This window comes from Myotis daubentonii, chromosome X (assembly GCF_963259705.1).
Source record: "Myotis daubentonii chromosome X, mMyoDau2.1, whole genome shotgun sequence".
In the NCBI taxonomy this organism is placed as follows: Eukaryota; Metazoa; Chordata; class Mammalia; order Chiroptera; family Vespertilionidae; genus Myotis; species Myotis daubentonii.
The window spans coordinates 7,670,592-7,693,136 of NC_081861.1; the positions used below are offsets into that span (position 1 = coordinate 7,670,592).

At 39.4% G+C, this 22,545-nt stretch overlaps 1 protein-coding gene across 2 annotated transcripts in view; it reads right to left on the reverse strand.

The window, feature by feature from the left end:
- HUWE1 (HECT, UBA and WWE domain containing E3 ubiquitin protein ligase 1) overlaps nt 1–19,223 on the reverse strand; it is a 150,475-nt gene extending 131,252 nt beyond the window's left edge. The window contains exons 1-2 of one of the 2 annotated variants that reach the window (XM_059679143.1): nt 18,980–19,216; nt 15,593–15,729 (exon numbers count right to left, since the gene is read on the reverse strand). The gene's annotated coding sequence lies outside the window, so the exon portion shown is untranslated. Of the gene's footprint in view, nt 1–15,592; nt 15,730–18,979 lie in introns of both variants that reach the window. The other variant, XM_059679142.1, reaches the window with a different exon arrangement.
- Between the last annotated feature and the right edge of the window lie 3,322 nt (nt 19,224–22,545).

A 22,545-nucleotide genomic window follows, 5' to 3' on the forward strand; every position in this document is an offset into this window, starting at 1 on the left:
AAAAATTAAATCTTGAGTTCTCAACCCTGGCTGTGCAAAATCACCCAAGACATATTTGAACTAATAATGTCTGGCTGAGGGAAACTAAGATGGCGGCATAGATAAACACTGGGAAATTGCTGCTTCCCACAACAATTGATAAATGCATCAAAAACACAAGCCGGATTCATCCAGAACTACAGGAGAGCTGGCTGAGTGTAAATTCTACAACTAGAAGGAAAGAAAAGCACACTGAGAGCCAGAGGAGCTGCAGAGGTGGAGTGCAGAGGGAAGCAGCCAAAATGCGGAGACAAAGAAACAGGTCACAAATGGCAGAAACGGAGGAAAGCAAATGACTGGGATATAGAGTTCAAGGCCACGTTTATAAGGTTTTTCAAGAATTTTATGGAAACCGCGGATAAATTTAATGAGTCCCTCAATAAGTATAGTGAGACCATGGAGGACATGAAAAAGGACCAACTAGAAATTAAGCATACACTGACTGAAATAAAGAATAATTTACAGAGATCCAACAGCAGACAAGAGGATCCCAAGAATCAAGTCAAAGATTTGAAATACAAAGAAACAAAAAATACCCAACTGAAAAAGAAAAGAGATTCCAAAAATATGAAGATAGTGTAAGGAGCCTCTGGGACAACTTCAAGCGTACCAACATCAGAATTATAGGGGTACCAGAAGAAGAGAGAGGGCAAGATATTGAAAACTTATTTGAAGAAATAATGACAGAAAACTTCCCCCACCTGGTGAAAGAAATAGACTTACAAGTCCAGGAAGCGCAGAGAACCCCAAACAAAAGGAATCCAAAGAGGACCACACCAAGACACATCATAATTAAAATGCCAAGAGCAAAAGACAAAGAGAGAATCTTAAAAGCAGCAAGAGAAAGATAGTCAGTTACCTACAAGGGAGTACCCATACGACTGTCAGCTGATTTCTCAACAGAAACCATGCATGCCAGAAGAGAGTGGCAAGAAATATTCAAAGTGATGAATAGCAAGAACCTACAACCAAGATTACTTTATCCAGCAAAGCTATCATTCAGAATAGAAGGTCAGATAAAGAGCTTCACGGATAAGAAAAAGCTAAAGGAGTTCATCACCACCAAACCAGCATTATATGAAATGCTGAAAGGTATTCTTTAAGAAGAGGAAGAAGAAAAAGGAACTCTTACCATTTGCCACAGCATGGATGGAACTGGAGAGCGGATAAATACCACATGATCTCACTCATTTGTGGAATATAATGAACAACATAAACTGATGAACAAGGACTGATCCAGAGACAGAGAGGCATTGATTGGACTGTCGGGCTTTGGAGGGAGGGTAGGGGAGGGTGGTGGAAAGGGGGAAAGATCAACCAAAGGACTTACATGCAGGCATATAGGCCTAACCAATGGACACGGACAACGGGGGGGGGGGGGGGTAGAGGGTAACGTGGGGACAAGGACACATATGTAATATCTTAATCAATAAAAATATATTAAAAAAAATGTCTGGCCATACAAATATCTGACTCATTAGATATGTGGTGATTTTTAAGCTGTATAGGTGATTTAGGTGCACAGCCAGACTCGAGAGGCACCTTGTTAGATATTAATTATGCTTTGCCAATTTGTTACTCACTTAGGAATTTGTTTTAAAGTAATGAGAGGGAGTAAGGTCTAAATAAAACAAAAGCCACGTGTTGATAACTGCTGAAGCTGGGCAACAGGTACACAGGGTTTTATTATACTATTTTCTAACTTTTGTGTATGTTTGAAAATCTCATAAATTAAAAATATTTTAAATTAAGACTTTATCCTGCCAAATCCCTCCATTCCACCCTCCACATTGCTGGTAGAGCAATAGCCCCATAAACTCAACATCTATCTACATCATCTATCTACCTTACCTAACCCAGCATGCAAGACAGCTAGGACTTAGTACCTGTTTCCCTCTTACCAGGGCCATGACATCACATAATATTCCACATGCTTAATCATGTCAAGCTTTTTACAGTTCCCCCCAACATTCAAGACTTTTGATACAATGACTCAAATTGCTATTGCTCTCTGCTGAAATGGCTGCTGTTCTCTGCATATCCCCTAGACCTCAGCTTAAGTGTCACCTCCTCTATGAAGCTATTTTAGATATCTCCCCCCGAAGTAAAACTGGCCACCCTCTCCTTTGTGTCCCCAATGTACCCTGCGTATATACCCTAAACCAACATACTTCTATTTATTTACATGTCTATCTCTTCACTAGAGTTCTGCATGAATGGAACTGTGTGTACTATCTTTGTGTTTCTGTCACCAGCACAGAAACTGTTGTTATATTAATAAATGAATGAATGACTATCCAATAAATGTTTAATGAAGCTAAAAAAATCCAAGTCACATTAAACTCTTTTGGTGAAATTTTCAACTGAGAAAAACCTATTTATACAATTCATTCAATCTGTATCTCTCCACTCAACAAATACTACATAAATGAACATACTATACACAGGGTATTGTAATGGGTGCTATGAATTAGCCCGGTGTACAGAAATGCAAAATCAGAAAAAAAAGGAAGATTAGGAGTAATGGTAATATAAAAGCAATGAAACTCTAGTACACAAAATGCACAATTACAACTTCCTAGTGTCCAAAGCAAAGCAGAAAAATAATCACAAGTTCAACAGTACATTAAATAAATCCTTATGTAACACCAACCATAATCCTCTTGCTTTTTTTTTTTAAAAAAAATGGATTTTTAGAGATTAAAGTTGCATAAAGCAGAAAATACCTTTAGTAAAAGTGAAACAATTGGCCCAGCTTTTATCTTTGGTCATAGTGCTTTATTCTAAAATACTAGAAAATACAAGAACAAAAAAACACAGTGTTTGGACATCCTTAATGACATGGAGAAATCTTTAGATTTCTTCTTGTCCTATGTTGAAGGATCAATACAAAACTCCTAAAATTTTATGAAAAAACTTTGCATGTGTTGTTATTTTTCTGGGAAGATAGTTGATAGCTTTCACTGGCTTCTTAAAGAGATCCATAACTTGATCTCCAAGACACTGTCTGTTTAGCCATACAATGTTTTTTAAAAATATATATTTTTTATTAATTTCAGAGAGGAAAGGAGAGGGAGAGAGATAGAAACATCAATGATGAGAGAGAACCATTCATTGGCTGCCTCCTGCACGCCCTACACTGGGGATCAAGCCCACATCTTGGGCATGTGCCCTGACCAGGAAACAAACTGTGACCTCCTGGTTCATAGGTCAATGCTCAACCACTGAGCCATGCCAGGCAGGCCCGTCCAATGTTTTTGCTTTCACTTATGAAACACAGGTATATGGTATTTCCTCTAAAGCCACATGATAGGCTGCCAAATATAGTACAGGAAACCAAAGAAAAGAATTCCAACCCTTTTGCATTATTCAGCTCCAGTTCTGTCATATCCCTGAGTTTTCAAAGAAATATGCAACATCTCTAAAGATTAAATCTCCTCTGTGTAAGGGAGAATTCTGTATACCTGGATTTAAAAAAATCCTCTAGTCCTGCCCTGGCTGGTGTTCAGTGGTTATAGCATCAGCCCTTGAACCCAAGGGTTACAGGTTAAATTCCCAGACCCAGTTGGGGGCATGTATAGGAGGCAACCAATTGCTGTGTCTCTCTCACATGAATGTGTCTCTCTCCCCCCCCCCTCCTCCCTCCCTTCCATTTTCTTCAAAATCAATGGAGAAAAAATATCCTTGGGTGTGGATTAAAAAAAAACCAAAAAACCCTCTAGTCAAGTACACTGAAGGTAGAAAAGGAAAAAACCTTCTATATAAAAGCCAGATTAAGCATATTTCTAAATAAAAGCTATGTCTTCATGGCTTAAAATATTCTGGCAAAAGATATATCTATATGGGAGAAGGAAGTACCCCAGTAATGTATTTTTATTTGTTACCATATACGTTGATTATTATTTTAAATTTAAAGACAGAGAGTGAGGAATACTATGGAACAAAGTCAAAATGAAGTAGACGACAACAGCATAATGGAGAGGCCTGGGAGTCAGACATAACTGGGCTTAAATTCTATTTACTAGCTATATGATCTTACGTAGTTACCATACCACTCTTGAGTCAGTAAACCTCCGTAAAATAAACAATAACCTGTCCATAGGATTGTGCCTGGCAAAGAGTGAGCCATATCATTCTTTGTTACATTTCTTTTAGCTCCAGATTAATCTAAGGTCAGCAATCTTATGCTGGGTGTCTCTCTCTCTCCACCCCTCTTTCTCCCCCACACCACTTCTCTCTCTCACACACACTCAAAAGCAAAAAGAGCTGGTCTTTTCATCCTTCTACATGTTATCTGCATATGAAGGAGAACAAAGTACATATTAATCTCTAGACCAAGCATATCAAACTTGAAGCATGCAGCCTGCCGACCGTGAGTTTGACATGCTTGCTCTAGAAGACTGTTAGCCTTAAGTACTGACATGAACCGAAAAACTAAACTATGATGATGCTCCGGGACTCATTCACAAGTTTTATAGTCTACGAAATAATGTTTGGTTGGGCCATACCACTTAACAATCAGAGCTTTTAAGTGTATCTCAATTATTTTGAGCTGGTTCAAATGAATTTGGAAGGAACAGAGACAAAGATTCTTTTATATGGTTTAGAACAGCGGTCACCAACCTTTTGGACCTCACGGACCACCAAAGGTCCACGGACCACCGGCTGGTGACCACTGGTTTAGAAAAATAAGTTATTTATAGCAATTATCAACATGATAGCAAGCTCCTTTCAGTATGATGAAAATAATTCTAACCTCACAGGTTTGTTTTAAGGATCAAATTAGTTCACTGATTTTTTTTTTAAACAAAGCATTTAGAAAAAGGCCCATGTCCTAACATACAGACATAACTGCTACTGTTTGAGTAAATTTAACAGTACCACACACAGCCTGGTACATAATCATTCCCAATGTTCTTTAAAGAAACCAAACCATGTAAACAATCGGCTGCTTTAAAATACTTGTATCTTTGCCCTGACTGGTTTGGCTCAGTGGATAGAGCGTCAGCCTGCGGACCAAAGGGTCCCGGGTTCGATTCCGGTCAAGGGCATGTACCTTGGTTGCGGGCACATCCCCAGCAGGGGGTGTGCAGGAGGCAGCTGATCGATGTTTCTCGCTCATCGATGTTTCTCACTCATCGATGTTTCTAACTCTCTATCCCTCTCCCTTCCTCTCTGTAAAAAATCAATAAAATATATTAAAAAGATAAATAAAATAAAATACTTGTATCTTTAACATGAAAGGTGTTAGCTGAAAATGAAAGAACAGTATGCAAAGGTAGTCTAGTTCACTGCCACCAACGGACTTTGTGATCTTAGGACAATCTGGGCCTCAAACATACATCAGATGGGAATGTAATTACTAAGATCCCTTGAAACACTGTCTATAATGCTTTGCCTTCAGTTCAAGATAAATGTTAAGTATTAAACACAACTAATCTGAATTGTTCTCAAAATTAAAGAGAAAAATGGCAACCAAGCCAGTTTTCTACTTGGCATAAATCCAACTTTTTAAAATTGTTGACAGTATTAAGATGTAATCTATCCCCCCACCTTTGCCCTCCTCCATAAATTACACTTTTCCAAATAATTCACTTTCAAGCTGAGCGCATTTTGAAAGATCAAATAAGTTTTCCCAAGATGGAAAACAGGAGCTTTTGGGTAACCATTTGGATGAAAATAAACCTGCCACCCAGGTATGTGCTTTTGGGTGGTGTTGCTCAGTGGTTAGTGTGTCAACCCATGCACTGAAGGGTTGCGTGTTTGATTCCTAGTCAAGAGTACAGACCTGGGCTGCAGATTTGATACCAGTCCAGTTGGGGCATGTATGGGAGTCAACCAATCAATGTGTCTCTCTCACATCAATGTTTCTCCCTCCTTTCCCCTCCACTCTCTCTGAAAATCAATGGGAAAAATATCCTTGTGTGAGGATTAACAACAAAAAGCACATACCTACTTCACACCATGACTCAAACATAAAAACTAAACTATAAAAGCATTAGAAAACAATGTAGGAAAATATTCTTGTAATCTTGGCAAAGAAATTCCAAGCAAGACACACAATCTAGAAACCACAAATGAAAGAAAAAAAGGGGGCAGATTTGACTACATAAAAATCTCAAACAATTAGCAGAAAATATTTGAAAGAGGATAAAGTGTTAGTACTTTTAATATACAAAGAACTCTCAACCAGTAATTATAAAAATGCTAATCAAAGCAAGGATGTGCTATTTGACACATGCATGCTGAAGGATTTAAGGATGAAGTGTCATTCTTCATATGCTTCAGAAAAGTTAAATACACATATAAATCAAATATGGCAAATTCTTAAATTGTTGGATACTGCTGATGATATATACAAACGCTCCTGTGCTATTATTCTTTTAGCATTTTTATGTTTGAAAATTTTCAAAATTAAAAAGTTGGAAGGTAATGGATTACATTTTTAAAATTTATTTTTTTAAATGTTTATGCTACACAGGCATAAAGAAAAGCCTTGGAAGAATATACTGTATTACCAAAATATCTTTGAATGGCAGAATTTCAGATTTCTGTGCTTATCAGTGTTTTTCAATAATAAGCAATGTATACTTCTATAATCATGAAGAACATTACTTAAAGATAAAGTCAAGAAAGTGTTTTCAAACAAGAGTTATATTAAAATGAACAAATGATTAAGATTTCACAAACTCTAAAATAAAATAGTATGTAAATTTAATATTACACAAGAGATAACAGATTGTTGTGTGGACAGCACATAGTTTTTTAATTTCTACTTACCTGAGTAATTTATGCCATTCTCATGGTATAAAAATCCAAGCAATTCATGGTAATGCTCATAGAAGGGAAGGGAACACTGGGTGAAAAAGTATTACCTCCCCTCTAAAAGACTTGAGGCAAAAATAAATGTTAAAAATTATCAATTCAGGGAGGGGTAGGAAAGGGGTTATTATATTATTCTCTGTACTCTTCAGTATATTTAAAATTTCTCAGAAACAGAAATGCAAATATTATAGAACAAGCTCAAATTCTTTTTCACCACTCCTCCCAAATAAATATTAACAGTTTACCAGTTTAAAAAGCTTATAAATAGCATCCTATAAACCACTCCTCCCAAATAAATATTAACAAGTTTACCACAGTTTAAAAAACACTTATAAATAGCATCCTATAATCGATACTATCTTGCAACTTGCCAAAATTATCTCCAAAATAGCAGTATTAATTTATACCACTGTGGGCATTATTTAAGATCAGACTTTTCCCTATATTTCTGCTAGGACTCACTATTTTTAAAAAAATTTATTTTTGCCATTCTAATGGTTAAAAGAGATATCTTAATTTGCATTTCTGATGCTTAGTTTGAGTATCTATTCTTGTTATTAGACATTTTTCAGTTCCTATTATTGAAAAACCACATCCCAAATTTTCTAAATGTCACTCTTATCATTAAGATGAGAACATACTGCCCTGGCCTGTGTGGCTCAGTTGGTGAAGCATCATCCCATGCAGCGAAAGGATGCTGGTTTGATTCCTGGTGAGGGCACAGGCCCAGGCTGCAGGTTCAGTCTCAGGTCGGGGTGCAAACGGGAGGCAACTGATATCTCTCTCTCTTTCTCTCTCTCACCTTCCCTTCCCCTCTCTCTAAAAGCAATAAAAACATATTGTTTTAAAAAACATGAGAACACAAAATGTTAATGGTGACTGAATATGCTGTAGGAGTAGGAATCTTTTTCTGAAACAATACATTTTCTAGTTTCTTCTAAATTAATTCAGTAATAGAAACTGAAAATTATGATAAAGTGGCTGAAAATAATCCTTTCAGATTATAAAGTTATTACTTTCAGGCTACTCTACTATAGGAATACATAACACCCTTCAGGAGTTCATAACATCAAGCTAAAAGAAATAAATGCATCTAAAGTACAAGTCTTGTGAGGAAATGAAACAATGGTTGAGGCAATTGATACATTTGGGATATATTTAACTTAACTTGTATAGCATTTTGAGTCCATGATGTACTTTTCATGTATCTTGTTTAACCCTAACAAAATTACTATGTAACATTCTCTGATGCCCTCCTGTAAAATGCTACAGCCAATTCTGTTCACTTCTCATGATATTGTACTGATCCCTTTGAGTGTGATTTATAGGTCTCCCTCCCATAGTAAACCATGCTGCCCTCCATTCTCTAGTTGCTTATCTCTGTATTCCCAGTATCTGACAGTACTATGCCCTCAAATACTTGTTGAGTGAATGGGTTATCATCAGCCCCACTTAAAGGACTAGGAAACGGGCTTAGTGCTGAAGTAATTTGCCCCAAGTAACATAGCTATTAAGTATTTATTTTACATAAAGTACAACAGCTTTATCATTGTAGGGCACTCTATAATTTAAACATTTTAAAATACATCATCTCACTTTAATGCTTACAGCAGCTGATTAAGTAGGCTTCTTGATTACCATTTCATAGATGAGAATGAAAATTCCGTGATTAAACCCTAGGTCCACTCAAATCCTAGTTTATAAGAAGTACAGCTGTCCCTTTACATACTAGATCAGGGGTCCTCAAACGACGGCCTGCAGGCCACATGCAAATACAAATACTGTATTTGTTCCCGTTTTGTTTTTTTACTTCAAAATAAGATATGTGCAGTGTGCATAGGAATTTGTTCATAGTTTTTTTTTTTTTTAAACTATAGTCCGGCCCTCCAAAGGTCTGAGGGACAGTGAACTGGCTCCCTGTTTAAAAAGTTTGAGGACCCCTATACTAAATAGATCAACTTGGGTTTAGGAGTCTCTATTTTTTTATTTTATTTATTTTTTGTTGTTAATCTCCACCTGAGGATATTTTTCCATTGATTTTTAGAGAGAATAGAAGGGAAGGGGGGAAAGAGAGAGAAACATCGATGTGAGAGAGACAATCGACTGGTTGCCTCAACCAGGCATGTGCCTCAACCAGGGCCAGGGATCGAGCCTGCAACCGAGGTATGTGCCCTTGACCAGAATTGAACCTGGGACTCTTCAGTCTGTGGGCCAACAAGGAGCCTCTATCTTTATGTAACAAACATCTGGGTGGATGAAGGAGAAGGTCAGAAGAAGACAAAGCAACAGGACAGAAGCTGGAGACCAGGTGTAGGTCCATCTAAAGACCATAAACTGATACTGTAGTGTCAACCACATGTACCACTTTGGAATCTAATCTTGGCCCAAAGGTTTTTCTTGATATTACTCTGTATACACAGAAGACAATTGCAGGCTTTCTCACATATCAGCAGTCTCAAAGGCTGGGGAGGGAATCAGAGCTAAGAAGAACTTTGAGAAACAATAGATTATATTATGCATGGACAAAGCAGGGGGAAACAATGATAACACAAAGGAAAAGGCTAAGGAACTTTAAACATGGTCTTTCTTAGTCTTTAATTGGGCTGTTTCTCAAGAGCAGAGACCAACTTTCATTCATTCTATGTTCCCAGCTCATAGTACTTATTTAATTGAATGAAGAGAGGTAAGATGTGAGCGGGGCGGGGGAAAAAGATAGAATGTTAACTTTAATAGTTTCCAATTTATTAAGCACTTACTATGTATCTAGTGCTGTACTTTTATATAAAAAGAATATCTACCTATTTTCTAACCTGCTATATATGGGCCAATCAAATATGTTAATAGTGATACTGATGACTATAAGGAAGATTCATTATGGATTACTAAGGTTACAGCAGAACCCTGAACAGAATAAGCTTGAACAATAGGGGGCTGTGTAGATGGAGGGAGACCAGGGCAAACAATGTATTGCACATCACCATAGAACTGGGTAAGACACTTCATAGGGTATAAATGTGAGTCTTGAGCCTTGGAAAAGTGAAAAACTACTCTGGTGGAACATTCCGTTATAATTAATCAGAGCCTTAGACCCCGAATGACCAAAGAACAAACCCCACTCCTTTCCACCATCTGATGATCCCAACACAGACTTGAAGGGTCCAGGCATGTTTTGCTAACTGGCCATCAGTTCACCACTATGACTGCCCACTCCTGCTGTTGGAAGCATTAAGCAAAACAGAATGTTAAAGAAATTATTATCTACTGACTACCTATAGTGTACTAACGTTACATTTTCTCATTTAATACCCAAGACTATGGCATTTTCCACAGAGGCAACTGACAGGTTAGGTTACTTGCCCAAAGTGTTAAGTGGCCAAAAAAATTTTTTTTAATATATTTTTATTAATTTCAGAGAGGAAGGGAGAGGGAGAGATAGAAACATCAATGATGAGAGAGTAACATTGATCGGCTGCCTCCTGCACGCCCCCCACCAGGGATCGAGTCGGCAACCGGGGATGTGCTATTGACCAGAATCAAACGCGAGACCCTTCAGTCCACAGGCTAACGCTCTATCCATTGAGCCAAACCAGCTAGGGCCAGAAAAAATTTTTAAATGAAGCATTTTTCCTGCCCTTCTTATATAAGTTATATCACTGAGTAACCTTATAAAATTATTCCAGCTAATATATGAAAATAAAATGATGGAGTTAGAACATCACTATTTTGACACTTTCAATGAATTAACAGATCTAAGCTTTGGACAGCAATAGCTGTTAACATAAAAAAAAATCCAAGACATCATTACAACCTGATGAATATTGTGAATGAACACAGCACTGCCAATATTCTTGCCAAAGGGAATGAACCTGAAGTTATAAAGCCTCTGGATCCAGCTGTCAATCTGCAGAAAATACAGAGGACAGAGGAACATGTTGAACTGTGCCGAGTATGCAACCAGAAAAATTCAGTCTGTGGAAAACTACAGGTCAAATGGCCTGAGTTCAACAGGCATAGTATAGGGAAAAAGCAAAAAAGGGAAATTATACTGTAGATATCTAAAAGACTAATCAAGTTTTTAAAAATGGACAAAGTAAATTATACTATCTAGGGACGCACACTTGGATAATAAAACCATAACAAAATGCAAAGAAGTGATTACTATAAAGTCAGGACAGCAGATACTTTCTGAGAGAGGGAGGATGCTGTGATTGGGATGGGCACATGGAAGGACTTCTAGGTGACAGGCAGAGTTTTAATTCTTGATAGGGTAGTAGTTACAAAATTGTTTGCCTTAAAATAATTTAACTATAAATTGTTTTGGGGTGGTTTTCTTTATCTGTATTCTACTTTTTGCAATTAGAAAAACATTTTAATCACATGAAAGCTGCTTATATACGGCATGATTCCATTTGTATGAAATGCCCAGAATATACAAATATATAAAAACATAAAGTGAGGAAAATGTTCTAAAACTGATGTGGTAATGGTTGTACAAATGTGAACATACTAAAAACCAATGGATACTTTGAATGGGCGAATTGTATGGGATGTGAATTATATCTCAATAAAGCTGTTCAAAGAGTCTAAGACACCCCAGTTCAGGCAAGACACATTTAAAAAATACAGGCAAGAGTGGAACCTGAGAATGTGAATTACTGACAGATTCCCAGGTGATACTGCTGATACTGATATTAGGCCATATTTTGAAAACCACTTTAACAAAATATTTCAAAACTGCTTCTAGATGAAGGCAGTACTAAACAGCACTGAAGAGTGAAGTATTTTTACTCAGGGACTGAGAAAGTAGTCCAGAAAAAAACACACACCAGTTAACACTCTATGCCTAGCATTGTTTCCCAGCTCACCAACATCTCCTGGGAAATTGTTGGAAATGTAAATTCTCAACACGTTACCCACTTACAGAATCAGGAAATCTGGGGGTGGAGCCCAGCAATTTGTGTTTTAGCAAGCCCTCTAGGTGATTCTAATGTTCCATTAAGTTTAGACCCATTGTTCTAAGCATTTTATATGCATTAACTCAGCTAAACTTCTGCAAAACCCTATGAAGTAGATAACACTATTATTACCATCTTACAGATTAAGAACTGTGGCACAGAGGTTAAATAATTTGCACAAGATGACAGAGCTGGTAAAAAAAAAAAAAAAAAAGTGAGGTCAAAACCTGAACCCAGGGAGTCTGGCTCCAGTGTTCTTAATTATTGTGATGAAAGGTACTTCCATCTCTAAAAACTCAATTGGCAGAATGTAATAAATAATTAGCAGTAGAAGTATAAAAAAACAAAAAAGTAAAGGCCAGGAGAAATATGCTTCACTATAAAGACAGGCAAGTAAGAAAATAATTGCAGCAAATAATGAAATCATTAAAGCAATCTTCCAAAAGTGTTCCAAAACATAAATAGTCACCAAATACAACACACCCAAGTATTTCCAGAGTAATTATCTCTGGTATCTAGTTATAAGGACTTAAAACCTGGGTTATGCTAAAGATGGTACATAAATTCATGGCAGCATGTTCACTTACCAATCTTTAAAATCTAAATGATTATTCCAGAATAATTTGCATCTCCCTACTCCTAGTCCCTTTTTTGTTATTACTTAAAGATTATTGAAAAGGAAAGATCACTTTCTTTCTCAATAGCTAAGATTACACAATCAATCTCAAGTTTGAAAAGAACTTTCATATTCCATCTAGTCCAGTGGTCGGCAAACTCATTAGTCAACAGAGCCAAATATCAACAGTACAACAACTGAAATTTCTTTCGAGAGCCAAATTTTTTAAACTTAAACTATATAGGTAGGTACATTGTTATTAACTTTATTAGGGTACTCCTAAGGCTTAGGAAGAGCCACACTCAAGGGGCCAAAGAGCCCCATGTGGCTCTCGAGCCGCAGTTTGCCAATCACGGATCTAGTCCACTAGCAATCCAGACTGAATTGATCTACAATACCAATCTCCATTTAATGATACATTCATAAGAAGCTAAAACAAGTTCCAACTTTCTGTAAAATCACATTCTGGGACCAATCCATGTCACCACTGTAATTTTTAAAGCCAAATGGTTAAAAACTTTCTAAGGGAACTAAAAGTTGAAAATGCTCAGGTTAACAGCCCAAACAAAATACATAGTTGTTTTACTCATAGCGAGCCACTCCTTCACTATCTGAAAGCATTGCTATAACCAGAAGACCAAGTTGGTCAACAAGTACATCAAGTTTTAGCCACTCAACCCCTATGACACATCAAATGAGGAGGCTTCCAAAGAATCTCTGGAGTTGAATTATCCCTGACATTAACATATTAAACATCTGGTAACCAGTCATTGAGAAAACGAGTCAGAGAACAATACAGCAAAACACCCAGAACCCAAGTGCTTATGACTATCAACCTTATAAATGGTGAGATCATTGTAAAGCAGCCTAATATGGTTGTAGCTACACATCAGATTTTAGCAACTTAATCTAACTGCAGGAGAGGTAACATGGACTGTAAAGAGCACATATTTTCAGAGCAACCAAGTTTGGCATTTCAATACTTTGAAACCATGGGTTAAAACATACAACAGAAGAAAAAAAAATCCAACAGCATTTCCACTGTAAAGTTGTAACTGTTAAGAACTCTGGAAACAATTCAAATAATAAAATGCCTACGTGTAAAGCTCTGTCCCAAAAATCTAGTTATCCTAGTTTCACAAACTCAGGTTTAAGTGACCTATTCAAACTTTCTAACTACAGAAAACTTACAAGAGTAAATATCTAATCACCACATCTAACATGCTTGAAATTTTTTGTTAAATGAATGAACACTGCATTTCCCAAGAAATCACTTATTTAATACTCATCTATTTTCAACTAGTGATCTGATTTCTCCATTAATAACAAAGAACTAAAGTCTGAACTCATGATCCATAGCACTGGATTCACACTCATATTTCATTTAATACCCCAAAAACTTTCATTTATGACCTGTATACCCTTTTTACCCCTTCAACTTGGAATCAATCACTCTCATTTTTCAGGTAGGCACAAATGGCCTTGCTCTGCCTCTATTTGTGCTTAAGTCAAAGGCTGGCTGGAGTCTGTGTCCAACTTCCTTTCTCAGGTTCTGACCGTGAAAAAGACAGACAGTAGATCCCAGAATGGCCAATGTTATCCAAGGAAAGAAATAAACAGTATAGCCCGAGCTGGTTTGGCTCAGTGGATAGAGTGTCAGCTTGTGGACTGAAGGGTCTCGGGTTCGAGTTCGGTCAAGGGCACATGCCCAGCTTGATCCCCAGTAGGGAGCATGTAGGAGGCAGCCAATCAATGATTCTCTCTCATCATTAATGTTTCTCTCTCTCCTTCTCCCTTCCTGAAATAAAAATATATATTTTTAAAAATGAACAGTTTAAAGGACTTTATGCTGGGGGAAAGGGGGTAGAAAAACATCATTTCCAGAATAAATAAAATGAAAAATATTAACAGGAAAACTACAGTTGTGTAAAATAACTGGAAATCAGGATGTAAGTGCAAGCTCTCAAAAATTGTTTAGTACTGCCATTTCAAAAAGTATATTACAGCCAGAGGAACTCATCACTAAGACTCAATAGCTTAGAAGTTATGGGTCAGAGTAGCTGAGATACCAACATCAAAAGAATAAAAAGCAACATTATGACATAGTATAAAAATAACTAAACTACCTAAGGAAATTGAAACCGTGATGAAAAACCCCAAAGGCACAATCAGGTCATTATCTAGGAAACATTAGCTTCTTCCACAAGGAGGCCTACTTTTCATGTGGAGCAGTAAGGAGGGCCAAGACATGGAACTGAAGTCAGGTATCAATTAAATCAGACTCTGCCACAGAAAAAAAGAATCCATGACTAGTTATTTTGGGATAGTGCCTAGGCCAGCAGTATCAACTCCAACTGGGATACAGGAGATTACTGCCATTGTTCTATTATAATGAGTTCCTCCAAGGTCTTTATCATATTAGCAAGAATAGGTTGGATACCAATACCAGTATATCATCAACAAATGTGGGAAAACTATAGGACAAGTTTTTCAACAAATAAATCAGAAGGAAAAAAAACATACAAAAGGGAGGGAACTCGCAGATTAAACTATATTTAAGAGCCACATCAATCCTTTGTGATAAATGGACTTTGGATCCTAATTCAAACTATCAAATCTGAACACCAGTTTCATCTTTGATATTTTTAAAAAGCATAAATTTTTTGGAGTTGTAATAATGGTTTTCAGGTTATGTCTATACAGCCCTTATATTTTAAAGATACAAATATTTGCAAATAAAAATAGACAGTAGGGATTTATTTCAAAATAGTTGGGGGGGGGGCAGGGGGGAGAAGTATAGATGAAACAGAATGGGTACACGTTGGTAACTTAAATGTGGTCATTATACCATCCAATTGTTGTAGGTTTGAAAATTTCCATAGGTCTTTAAAACAGAACTGGTTAGACAAATCTTGTAATTTTATTTTTTGAATGATACTTAAGGTGAATTAAAAAATCATGTACAGACAGAATTCATTCAAACAGTTTAATTCAGTAATAAGCCCCACTTAAATACAAGAACCAACTAGTGCCACTTCAGATCCATGTTAGAAACCAGAGTAACTCAATTACACAATGGAAAATACATACACCCCCAACATCTCCATTCCAGGAAGTAAAATACAAATACTACCCACAAAGATTTAAAAAAACTAACCTAAAATCACAGCCAATCATACTCATCCTGGTGGGAAATACCAACACTGCTCCAACAGCTTTCTGAACCTTTCTGACCAAGTTGGTCTGCTGGTTCCTCTGGAGTACTAACACACTCAGGTCAGACTACTGATGTACCTACAAAAAAAAGGTGGGGGATATACAAACATTTATTAGGGTGTAGGGGAGTTAACCATTATTATATCAATGTTCAAACATAATCACAGTTATTATTTCTTAAGCAATCGCCCTCACATATCAATTTACATTTTTCAGGACCTGCTTTAAGCAGTAACAATTCAGAACCAACAGCTAAAACAAGTCTTCTAATTTAACACCCCCTGAGAACACAACTCAGTTCTCAATCCAAATGTAACTTACAGAAGATAGTGATTATTTTTAACCAATTTTTTATCCTCATGATAAACTGATACACCAAGGTAAATTTATTATTTTTGGTAAAAAAAAAATTGCATGCACAAAAAAATGTTCACCTTTATACATGCTTTTTGGCCACACTGGGAGACGAATGATAAACACCCTAGAAACTCAGGTTGAACTTTGCCACTGAACCTTAGACAAAGTTTTTAACTGGTATTTCCACTCCTTCCTCTGAGAGATCTACCTAGAATACATTAAACCTTTTAGGCCACACCTAGATTGTCATTCCCAGATTTATTCTAGTTCTACATAACAAGAGTCAAATTAAGGTTAATTTCTGATCATTGCTGACCCATTGTAAAGAACATCAAAGCAAAATCTAAAAACAGAAAGTGATCCCCTGACCTCCCATGAAAGAGGAAAATTCTATTACCTCCAAAGGACTTTAGTGTCCACATATAGTTAATTACTGGATGGTTACCCACAGTAAATTTTTAATCCTAGGTGAACATTTCATAATCATATTATTATTTCAAACCCCATCACCCACCAAGGTTATTAGAAAAAAAGCACTCACTTTAATATTGGTCTAATCAAAATAGAACAGTAAGAAAACTACCTCCATATTGAACAGTCACTTTTATTTAGTTAGAATAGTTGAAAACATAAAATATCAAAAGAATAACACAAGGTAATGTATTAAAAAACTGGGAATAATTCCCTTTGAAAAGAAGCCTGGTATCCCAAACAACCTTTCTATACTCTTTCAGATAGGAATTATCCTGCCCAGGATAATAGCAGATCCTACACTGATCTGAGATATACCAAACAAAGGAGGTAAGGAAAAAGCACTATAAACATTTGAACTAGCTAGCAAAAGTTCCCTTTATCACCACCATGAAAAGCATGGTACCAAATCTCATCTAGGATAAATGACAAGACAGACTGCCTTGGAAGGAATAGGTGGAAGAAGCAAGGGACCAAGCACCCTTTCTAAAAGACAAAGTCGGGGGGGGGGGCAGTTCTTGAGAAGAACATTATGGCTGGTGGTTATTCTGGGATAGTGATTTTGCACTAAAATTCCTTGACTAAAAGGTTAATGCAGGTGGGAATCATATCCAAACATTAGGAACCCTCGAAGATAGTTTGGCCTATGAAGAGGAAAAAAATACAAAACTGATAGGACTGGCCTAGAAATATATGAAAAAATTACAGTTAAAGGAATAAAATCTCTTATTCTTTCCTAGGTCATAAAACTACCACATAACACAGATGTATCTGAAAAAATATTCTTACACTAAGAAAAAGTAACCACAAGTCAGGCACTTCACAAAATGTCTAGCAAATACAAGTGCTACTGTCCCCATTATACGGATGAAAACCCTGAGAATATGAAAAGTCATATGACCATGGTCACAAAGTTCAACATGAATCCAAAGCACAGAGTATTTCCACCATACTAGGCTGCCTTCCCTTTACTGGGGAATGTTGGTTTCTCAATCTAGGCAACATTGGGGCTAAAATGATACTGAACATGTAACCTAAAAAGGAAACAAATAGGCAATTAATTGTCTTTTGTAACGATGGAATGGTGGGAGCAGAAAAAAAGTAGCACGGTAAGGATTGAGAGGCAGGAGATACTCGATCAAAGCTATTTCATTTTCTAGCACGTGGGAAAGGGGGAATTTAGCAGAGCTCGATAGTTAAGTATGTTTTCTCTAGGGAATTCAGCTGCTGGAAAAAGAGTATCGGGAGAAGGGGACAGGGAATAGAAGGATTAAGACGTGAGTAGCATGTAAAAGGTGGTCAGAAGCAAAGACAGATTCCCATAGACCAAGAGGTCGCAGGACCTCAGAGCAAGGTAAGATAAAGGGGCAGTTCCCAAGCTTTCGAGGGGGCTTGCGGGGTGTAGGACAAAAATTTGGTTTGCAGGAGGGTTACCCTCTACAGCTTTTTTGGTGGGGGGTTTTTTTTGCGGGGGGGGGGGAGCGGTTTGTTATGAAGAAGGGAAAACTCTAACAACCCCCAGAATAAAGAGGTCACAAAGACAGCAACCATCCAACCACCAACCCATTCACTGTTCCGCCTAAGAACAGCATGCAGAGTTGGAGGAATCGGTGCCCTGTGCTTAGATTGGGGTCATAAAGCACAAAGAACTGAGAAAACGGGAAGGCTGCTATGGCTCCATCCATAATGATGAAATAAATGAAGAGAACTGGAAAGGTTCTTCTATTCATCACCTGCGTTAAGAGGACCAATGGAAGAGGGAAGCCGGACGGGATAGGGGACTTGGGCTAAGCTCTTCCTTAGTAGGACTGGACAAGAGATGACAAGGAAACGTATTGCCTCCTCCTCTTAAGTACAGCCTTAAATATCCATGTAGATGGGGAAGATTCAATGGGATCACAGAATTAGGGGAGAAATGGGAGGATTACATCAGAAGCATCAAAGCTTGAACTCTTAGTCAAAGACCATAGGAGTTCGGGAAGTAGAGACCAGCTCAAGAAAAACTAGGTGATTGATTTGGGCGGCCGCAGGGGTGGAGAGCGGAGGCGGGCCCGCTAAAAGGTAAGGGAGGGGGGAGAACTAGTCATCCTTAGTCCTCCTCTCCTCCCGGCCAAATCTAACCCCCAACCACACATCCCAGGAACTACAGGACTCCCGCCCCCCCGCCCCCCGCCACCCTTTCCAATCTGCCCACTGCGGCGGCGACAACGGAGGCGCTGACTGACTGGTGGGGCAAAAGCGGGCCCACACGCGGTTGAAGTCAGAGAAATGGTATCGCTTCAACCGATCACAGACGGGGTGGTCTTCGCCCAAGGTTCGGTTTCTCGGCTCCTCAGCGTTCCGCCAATCGTCACCACCACGCCGGGTACCTTAGAGGCGTCACAAATGCGGACAGCCGACACCTCAGTCTCCCGTCCTAACCGGACAGACATAAGCTTCCGCCGCCATCTTAACAGCAAGCGAACCGACCCTAGTCACTACCCCCCCACCTCCAAGCTACCTCCGCCACTGCCAAAGGATCCCACGAGGACGTAACGCCACTCCCGCGAGAACTCATGGGCTAAGAACAGCACGAGCCGAAGACGCTGCTGCCGCCTCCCAGGCTGCTGCGGCAGTCTGTAGTCGAACCGCGACTGCCTCTGCGCGATCCCGCGAGAACCTCTACCAAACGGGAAAAGCGAGAGCCCAGCCCTTCCCAGACCCCCTCCTTCCACCAAAGCCGAAGTCGCTACGGCTCCGCTCTCAACCTACGCGAAGCAAAAAGCAAATGACGCACAACCTCACGAAGCGTCGGGGGGCGGAGTCAACCTGCCGCCACTGGCTCCCGCATGCGCCCGACAACCATCGCGATATTACATTTATTCTCTACGAGACCTTTGAAATCACCGCAGGAAGCCGCCCGCGCCTCGCCTTTAGGAAACACGGTTTCTCGCGAGACCCAGTGCACGCTCCTAAAAAGGAGAGAGGCGGATCTTCACGAAAATGACTGGGAGTTTTTTTTGGGGGGGAAGGGAGGAACCTCCCGTCCTGCAGGGATCTCGCCTACCACGAGGTTTCCGACCCACTGCGGTGCTGGCTGCCAAACCTCGCGATGACACAGCTCAGCGCCAAATCTCGGCCATGTCCTGAAAACTGCCTCCGCCCCCGATCTAAGGTGTCTAGAGCCTAGTGCTAGAGGAAAATTTAAAAAGTCAACCTGTTTATTCTCACGCTTCTAGGCAGAGCAGTACCAATTAGCCAAACTCCCTTCTGAAAGAGAAACGGATCTCCCATTGTTACCTGCCACCAGGCATCACATATTAACCTGGACTAACACATAAAAGACCTTCAGTCTCACAATAAGCATGCAAATACAAATGAAAACAATGACATAACATTTTTCCCATTAGATAGGGAAAAATATTTTTTTTTAAGATAGGTAATATCCATACTCCTGTCCTCGCCGCACTGCAGGCTAACCCGAATCCATCTTAATCTAACTAAAGGGTCACGTCGTTAGTTCTAGCTACAAAGCCACTAATTTTTAACTCCTGAGGCTTAACCAACAGACCCAATAAAGTGGTTTTCTCCAAACAAAGGAGTCAGCCCTCAAAGGAAAACTGAAGCTTCCTGGGGGGGGGGGGGGGGGAGAACGTGAAAGCTTGTAGCATTTAATATGGCAGTTTTTCCACGTCTGGGCAATAATGTTTCTCCAGTAAATCCTGGAATACAATCTAGCTCTAATTGTGAGCTTTTCTATTCTAATACATTGTCTTTCCATTGTAATTTAAATGTATTCCTTTAGAGTACATTTTAATATCTGGTAGTATAAATACCCCCATTTTTACTTATCTTTTAAGATATTTTCTCGGTTAGTCTTAGCCTTTTTTTCTAGATGAACTTTAGAATCATATTAAGTTCCAAAAACTTGGTATATTTATTGAAATTGCATCAATTGTATAAAACAACATGGGGAAAATGGACATCGCTACAAAATTGAAAGTTCTTATCCAGAAGCATGTATCCCTTCTCCGGATATGCAAACGTTCTTTTATTATATTCTTCAATAAAGTTTTGTAGTTTACTTCAAGATATTTTTACTTGTTTTTTCTTGCTATTGCTAATGGGGTTTTTTTTTCTAGTATTAAATTTTCGAAATGCTTATTGCTTATAGATAGGAAGACTATTGCTATTTGCCTATGTACTTTTGTAATCCGGCAAATAAAGAATATGTTCAACTTCAGTAGTATTCAGGGAAATGCAAATGAAAACAATGACATGCCATTTTCTGCCCTTTAAATTGGTCAAAATTATAAAAATTTATAATAATTTGTGTTGCACAATTGTGGAAAAATGGGCATTCTCGCACAACATTGGAGAGTGTAAGTTAACATAGCCTTATGGGATGGCAATTTGGACAAATCTATCAAAATTCAAAATGCATATACACCTTGACCCAGAGATTACTCTTCTAAGAATTTCTCCTACAGAAATACTCACACATGTGGATGAAACACATACAAACCCATTCATTATAGCATTGCTTGTAATTGCCCCCTCCCCCCCCAAAAGAGAAACATCAATCCGGAAATAGTTAAATAAACTGTAGTACAATCATACAATGCAGCTGTTTATACATCAGACAAATTGAGATCCCCTGATATAAGGAAGATCTGCAAGACATATTAAGTTTTTCAAAAGCAATCTGCCCAAATAAATATGTATTTGCGTGTTGTAGTACCATTTAGATCTCGAAACATACAAATACAATGCCTAGTAGTTACCCGCGAAGCCTGCCCGCCCGCCCATCACCTTCCCCCTCCCCTGAGGCTGCCTTCCTCCAACCCGTGAGAGAAACGCTGAAGGCCCGGCCTGTACTCCCTCTAGGGCCACTTGGCCACGGCTAATGCCGGTACCTCGCATCCCCACTGTCGGCCGCTGTCTCGCCGCGCTGCCGGCCGCCGTCCCGCTGCCCCCGAGGATGCGGCTAGCTCTCCGCTGGCGCGAGCCGGGGTCTGCGGGAGGGGGGAGAAGGCGGGGTGGTGGGCGCACTGGGACAGGCCGCCTGGCCCCTTCACCAGCCTCTCCCGCAGGATCCCCAAGGCCGCCACCTCCGAGCTTCCGCCCCGGTCCCGTGGGAACAACCTCCAGCGAGGAGCCGCCGCGGCCGCGGGAGCCGAGCCCGCCCCCTCACCCCGGGGGAAGACGCTCACCTCGGCGGCAATAGGTCCGCGGGGCCCGCAGGAGCGTGCCGGGTCCGGGGCCCTGCTTCAGCCCCGCTCCCCTCGCTCGCCCTGCACTGAAAGCCTCCCCTTCGGGCTGTGCTCACACTCGATCCGAGGCTCCACCCCGTCTCCAAAAGCCCCGCCCCTGTCCCTTGGGGAGGGCGCTCCCTCCTCTGTAAACCCGGGTCTCTTCCCCGGGACCGCGCCTGAGCTACTCCTGGCCCAGCAAACTCAACCATAAAGGATATAGTAGGGTCTCCAAGGAATTGGGATTTGATTCCAGGCAGGATGGAAGCCGCTGAAGGGTGACGGGATTTGATTTACGTTTAAAAATTAACAATCTTTCCAGCTGTCTTGGGAAGAATGGGGGGCAAGAGGGCAAGCGAGGACACAGCATGAATGAGGGCAGTAGACAACTTGGGCGCAGACCACACTGAGTTCACAAGGAAAAGCCTTAGGGCACTTCTGGCACATAGTAAGCCCTCATCCATCCATTCATCTCTCTCTCTCTCTCTCTCTCTCTCTCTCTCTCTCTCTCTCTCCTTTTCTCCCTCTCTAAAAATCAATAAAAACATATAAAATGCACAACACAGATAAATTTAAAGTTCCACTTACATTCCCATACACATGTAGAGAATACATAGCTTCATTTTGTGTTTTTTACCTTTAAAATATATATAAATGGCATCCTATTTTATGTAGTTTTGTTAATTGCTTCATTCACTTTGGCTTGATGATCTTTCCATGTTAGTATATATAAATCTACCTCATTCATTATACATACTGAACAGTAGTAGTCCATTGAATGAGTATACTATAGTTAACTATTGATATGGTCACCTACTGATAAATACATATTGTT